Genomic DNA, 5,841 nt, shown 5'->3' with positions numbered 1-5,841 from the left:
ACTTTTGGTAGAAGTTAGAAATGTTTGAAATATCATGTCCTATCTAACAATGCTGGGAGGAGCAACTGAGGCTGATACTGTGCTTTTCTGTTCCTCTGTGTTTTTCTGTTAAACACACTTTAATCCTCATTTACAAGCAGAGAAGAAACGAACAAGAAACATCACAGTGTTACATTTATAATCCTGTTATTGTCCTTTTATAGCTGATGTGTCTGTTTACTGTGTTCACAGGAGCAGCTGCAAAACCGTCTGTCAAGACACTGGATCAAACAGCTGATCGGGCCCTGCTGCAGTGTGAAATTCGAGGTGCTTTTCCTAAACCTACAGTAGAATGGCAGGACAGTGCTGGAAATAAACTTCCTGCTGAGGAGCCACAGGTCTCAGAAAGAGGAGGCCGCTTCTACATCATCTTCCAAACTACTGTGAAGAAGACCGACAACTATCGCTGTGTAGCCACACAGGAGGAGATCAAACATCGGATTTATGCCGAGACCTACGTGTTTATAAGCGGTGAGATTCTTCCTGTTTCATTTTAACAGTTCACCTGTTATGTTTCAAACTAAGTTGAATCTTCACACTTACACTGAGACTCAGACTTAACAGAACAGAAAGATCTGAGGTTTGTTGGAAAGAGATCAGCCTGATCAAACACAAGAACAAGAAGAGTGTGAAGAGAAGGACGCCGGTTCTGATGAACAAAGACTTTTAGAAACAGTCATAGGCGACATATACAAGCCAGGTCAGAGTGAGAGTCATTAACAGCTTAGCTCATATCACAAAAGTTTTATTAATCATGCTGTTCAGATTTTCTTTAATACGTCCTGTATCATCGTGAGTGACTTTTCTCTCATGTTTGAAGAGCTCTGCCTGGGCTTCTCTCTGCAAGAGTAAACGGAGGATGCATGTGACGATAAGGCGTCTGTTTCCAGAGAAGGGAAGTTGAGAGAACTAGAGACTGCAGGACAGGAAATATGTGACTGACAACACAAATGTGTGTTTGTCGCTCACAAGAAGGGAAATGAGGAGGAGGAGGAGTAGCAGGAGGTGTGAATGAGAGTTAAAACTTTAAAAGTGGTTTTCAGTGAGGATGTCTCCTGTATGTACGCATTCCCTGATGACATCAAAATAATCATGTTAATCAGCAGTATTTGGCCGTGTGTCTCTAACCTCCGACTGCTGGGCAGGAAGAGCTCGCTACACATAAAAAAGGGGAAGTACAACGAGCTGAGAATGTAAGAACCATTCAGTCTGATAGTCCTGCTGATCCTTTCAGTCTTAGTGAAGTTTCCAGCCTTCACCACTAGATGTCACTGTTTCTGCACCACCGTCCATTATAAACCACATCATACATGAAGTTCACAAAGGAAGATGAGGATCATCTCCTCTATATGTTACCATTTATTCTTTAAAACTTTCTATTTAAAATATAATAGTGCTTAATTTTTAGTAACTAGTGACTATTTATTTAGGTGAGGAACAGATTTATAAATGGCTGCTGCAGCCTGATCCTGAGGCTCTGAGTGAAATGATAAAACACAGAGACTCTCTGAAGGTAGATTAGAGAGAGAGAGAGAAACTTTATTGATCCCTCTGAGAAACCGCAGAGTTACAGCAGCCAAGATGAACCACAAACATGAGGACAATTTATTTTTTAACTACAAACTAAACTAAAAACTAGAACCAGACTTTAACTCTAAATATAAGAAATAATAGTTTGTGGTAATACTTTGATAGCGCTGAGGCACAAAATTTTTACTCGACAATTTAAACAGGTAACAATATTTATTGTTAAAACAAATAAATATTTGTTGATCAGAAATCTAACTGTGTGCATTTATAAAAATTTTAATCTCAATTATGATTTTGGCTTCCAACGATTTATAAAATCAAGTTAAATGAGATAAAACGATTATAACTGATGTGACTGATAACTATAAGATACTTTTCTGTAGGTACTTTACATGAAATCAGTGTCAAGATATTTCTCACTGACAGAATGTACACACTTTGAGGTGTATATATTCTGTGTTTAATATTTAAACTTATCTTGATAAAAGCTCAGATATGAAATATATATCATGATGCTTTTGTGTGAGGCTGCAGATAACAGTTATTTTCATTTTTCATTCATCTCTTTCCAAATAATTTTGATTTTTTTGTTTATAAAATGTCCAAAAACAGTAAAACAAAAAAAATACTTCCACTGTGTCGTCGAGCAGGACGACATCAGCTGTATGATCAACGCTAACATCTCTGCATCAGGTGAAATTCATCTCTCTGGTTTTATCTGTAAATAGTTTTAGACTTTAGCAGCATGGCCGCCTCAGTAGTAGTTCTGTGTAGGTAATAACCAGCGTGCTGTACATGAGATACAGTTTACATTCTGAGTGTGACTCTGGGTTTTGTTGTGTGTTTCAGAGAAACTGTTTGAGGACACGTGCAGCAGAGGGGACGTCACAGGATGGTTGTTTGGTGGAATCGTTTTAGGAGCTCTGGCAGTTCTAGCTTCACTTGTATCTACAAAGTTCATCACAGTGCGCTGTAATAAAGGTGAGTTTATATAATGGATTGTATCAACATATTCACAGACATGTGCAGACATCAACATCACAGATACAGAAACCATCTCATGTCATGATGATCTTGTCATTTCAGATATTGGCCTATTATGTTGTTTTATATTAAATTGATCTTTTCCCCTTTATTGAACAGGAGCAGCTGTGAAGAGACAGAGAAACAGGAGAGAGACAGAGCGGTCTAATGGAACCAGTGTTCTCCACCAGGTGAGCTACTGGGAGCCTGTTATGTTGGTATTTACATTCATAAAAAATCTACCGAGCCTTTATTTCTGGTTCTCATTGTGATTGTTATCCATCATTCACTTCTTTATTTTTCTATTTGAAAGTAAAAGTCCTGAATATTCTTCCTGTCTGCTGATACTGACCACCATTTAAATGATTTGATTATCTCCTGAAGTGGCTTTATAAAAACAAACTGTGCTGTTTTGGCCTGATTCTGTGATTATAAGGAGCTATTTTTACACGCCTGTGTGTGAAAACCATGTGACATGACATTTTCGCCACCATTGAATTTTCTGCAAAGTTTAACACGTTTTAGAGCATGTTTAGGCCGCCAGAAATGTGACTACTTTGCCAAAAACAATTGGGTCCTCGCGTGTTTAATGTCCGGGCCCTAATAAGGCAGCTCAACAACATCACAGTCTGCAGCCTCCTGAACAGTCAGCACCACTGACAAGAGATCAGTGGAGATGAAACAAGTTTCACAAAGTGAAAAGTGTCTTTGTTTCAGGTCCCTGCAGCTCAACATTGTTAACAGCTGTTTGATTAAGATCTCAAAAATATTTCTGAACCCTGGATGTTGCTCTGATTAATTTTCTTTCCTTGTGTATTACATCGTATCTCATTTGTATTTTCTGCTCTCTCCATAGACTGTATAAAGAAGTGGACGAAGCCTCCGTGACGCCACCTGCTGGTTTGTCAAGTCAGGTTTTATTTAAAGTGCAAAATCACCAAAAGACATGGTCCCAGTACACAAAATGCATTGAAATTAAATAAAATTAACCTTAAAATACAGAATGCATGTAATAAAAAATACAATCAGAATAAAATGTAAAGTAAAATGATAAAACGATAAAATTGAATTATAATTTAAAGTTTGCTCAACACTGTCCGACTAAAAGCTTTATTAAACAGAAAAGTCTTTAGTCTAGCCTTAAAAGTGGTGATGCGATCCGATTCCCGCACCCAAATTGGAACCAGGTTCCATAGTAGAGGCGCTTGATAAGTAAATGCTCTTTGTCCCACTCTTAACGTTTCAGAGCCTGAATTTGGATTATTGGCCGTCGACATCTTGTTTTTGTTTTTTTTTAAAGCTCATCAGGAGTTTACTGAGGTGATAAATCAAGTGAGAAGTCGGGTCATTTTCATACAGACTTCTATGCAATCAGACTTCTGAATGCAGTAACTGGAGTGCTGGACTAGTAAGTAGATCAAATCCAAGTATTTATTTCCAAAAGCTCAGGAGCTAAAACCAAAGAGAACAGATAACCTAAATAATCAGGTGACTTTGATAAAGCAGCAGATCCCAGACTGAACTTTTTTTAACCTTAAAATGTGTGTAAAGATAAATGTAATCTTACTATTTTTTTTTTTTGGCGTTCACTCGTTTTAGAAAAGTAGTTGTTTTTATGTCTATGCTTGTATTGAATTGTATGAGCTGTGATTGGTGTATTTCTAGTGAGTTTTTGTTGACTGTTTTGTTAATGTTACTGGTGCTGCAGTAAATACAAGCCTGACTATATTCAAAACAAATCTAGTTTATTATCACAGATATTAAAGTGCATGAAGAGCTGAACCAGAGTCTGTCAGTTAGTTTAATATATAATGGTCGTTTGCTCATTCGTGCTTTGTTAGAGGAATGGTTTGTATTAAATGCATTATTCATTATGGTGAAGAATAATGTGTTGTGTTTTATATCGTTGTCTGTTTTCTTGTGAAAAAGCTATTCTTGAGGTCAAACATGTCTAAGGAATTAGTTCCTTTATAAAAAGTTTTGCAAAGCTGATTTCAAAGATCCCCTAACTTGTGTTTTAGGTCATATAAAAGTGCTCTGTGGTTAAATTTCCTGGTTAAAAATGAAAAGTTTCTCTTCTGGATGTGAGATGTTTCACTGTAAAGTTCATTCTGTGTGTTTTTGCACTGGACGCTTCACGTCACACTTGTAGGTCCCATACTGAGCTATGATTGGACCAAACTAGTTGTGATGTCACACTTGTTAGTGAAAAAAATGTTCTCCCAGTTATTTTTTTGTTACTCGGTTCACCAGGTGAAGTAGTGACGGCAAACTGCTCCAAATCTGTTCGACTTCATTTCCTGTCTCTACTTTCAGCTGTTGAATAAAAGCAATAATGTCACACAAAGATTCCTACAGTGTTTTTATTTTAAAGAAAAGAATAAAAAGTCTTTATCGGCCTGATTTTTAGAACCTGTTTTTAAAACTCTAAAGACTCTTTGAGGACAAACTTTAACACCTATAAAAATCAATTAACTTAAATAAACAGAATTAAAATACAGTTAATCAATAAAAACTAGTAATTTCATTATTCTATGTTTAATACAGAAGCAGTTTATACAAAACAATATTTTTAAATCTGCTTCACGGCTTTTCTTTAGGTGCATTTTTTTTCTTTTCTTTTTTTAATGTTTGTGATTTTAGGAAAAAAACTAATTAATGATGATCCAACCATCTGCAAGTTAAATACCACCGAAGTTCCATAAATAAAATGAAAGTAGAATTTACTATGTGGTCTAGTATGCGGTAGTTTATTTCAGATTTTAGTTTAAAGCTTAATTCAGATTTATTTAATAATAATAAGGCTCTAAGCCGGTCTGTCAGGTACAGTTACACACTGAACAGATCACACATGGTTTCTGTGTTAAATGAATAACTGTCTGTATAAAGAAAACCAGAGGTTTACACAGTGGAGATGTTGGCGGCACTACAGTTGGGGAAAAAACTGGACAAGATGAGGTGTTGATCTGTGTAGCCGAGTTAATGATTCCGCTGTCTGTCCTATTATTAAATGTGATTATTAGTCACCTGTTTATTTTTTACACTGTTTTTTATTTTATTATGTATTTTGTGCCTTTTTCGGAGTAGTGATGTTGTTGCTATGGAGACCTGTGTGTGTGTGTGTGTGTGTAGCATGTGCGCCCTCTCAGTCCACGTGCGCTGTCTCCGTGAAGCTTGCTGGAGTTGTAACTCTGTCTGTGATGGAGAAGTGATCTTTATCCTGTGTTTCCAGATAAACGGCGAGTTGAA

The sequence above is a fragment of the Micropterus dolomieu genome, linkage group LG18 (genome assembly GCF_021292245.1).
Source record: "Micropterus dolomieu isolate WLL.071019.BEF.003 ecotype Adirondacks linkage group LG18, ASM2129224v1, whole genome shotgun sequence".
NCBI lineage: Eukaryota > Metazoa > Chordata > Actinopteri > Centrarchiformes > Centrarchidae > Micropterus > Micropterus dolomieu.
This window is presented reverse-complemented; position numbering follows the sequence as displayed.